The sequence below is a fragment of the Geospiza fortis genome, unplaced genomic scaffold (assembly GCF_000277835.1).
Source record: "Geospiza fortis unplaced genomic scaffold, GeoFor_1.0 scaffold40, whole genome shotgun sequence".
Taxonomy (NCBI): Eukaryota; Metazoa; Chordata; class Aves; order Passeriformes; family Thraupidae; genus Geospiza; species Geospiza fortis.
Window position 1 is genome coordinate 29722963 of NW_005054297.1, and position 948 is coordinate 29723910.

A 948-nucleotide genomic window follows, 5' to 3' on the forward strand; every position below is an offset into this window, starting at 1 on the left:
CGGGCGGGCGGAGGGCTCGGACCCCTCCGTCTCGTCCCCGCCCGGGGAGCCGAGCGGAACTGCCGCGGCGGAAAGTTGTGCAAGGTTGGGAGCGGAGCGCACGGCCGCAGTGCTGTGAGCCCCGAGGGTTTCAGACATCCCCCACCCCGCTCCCCCGTTTTCCTTCTTTTCTCTATAGGTTGAGTGGCTCTTAACAGACCCCGCGGCTCCCTCCTGCTCGCTCATTTACATAACACTTGGGTGGAAAATGTAGCTCTTGTCGCGGAAAAACGTTATTGAAGAGTTGCTTATTTTCCATGTAAAGTATTTTGAATGTGTTTTAAAAGCCAGGAGTAGTGTTGGCTCTTCCTGTTTATCGGAGTAGTTGCTGCTTCACGAGGCACGAGAGTGCTCTTGCTCTTACTCCAGACCTTACTCCGGGACTGGGGAAAGAAGGGTCTCGTTTGGGAATGGGACTGGGTTTGCTTGGGTTCTGTTTTGCTTTGCTTTTTAGCATTTCCGCCCCGTGCATAATTTCGCGCTGAGCAAAAACTGTATCAAAACTTGAAGTCTTTTTATAGAGTATCTTAACTTTCTTTTAACTGAAGAAAACAACACCTCCGTAGCTTGTCGGGGAAGAAACAATTGTGTCTGCTAGTGTTAAATTGTACTATTTGGGTGTTAAAATTTATACAGCAGTTTGTTACATATGAGGAGGATGTAGTAAAAAATGAAGAGAGTAGGTTGAATGTCGTTTATTTGGTGAGACAGTGTTCAGACAGATATCCAGAAATTGTAACTCTTGTGTGGAAACTGCTGTCTGCATGAGTCCTCTCCACATCGTCCTGGAAGGAGTCTAGAAAGACTTAGCAGGGGAAGGTTTAGTGTTTGTCGGGCTTTTCATTAAAAGAAGAGTGTACAGCTTGTGAACATCCTGTGGGCCAGTTGCTAGGCGCCTGCTCTCCTGTG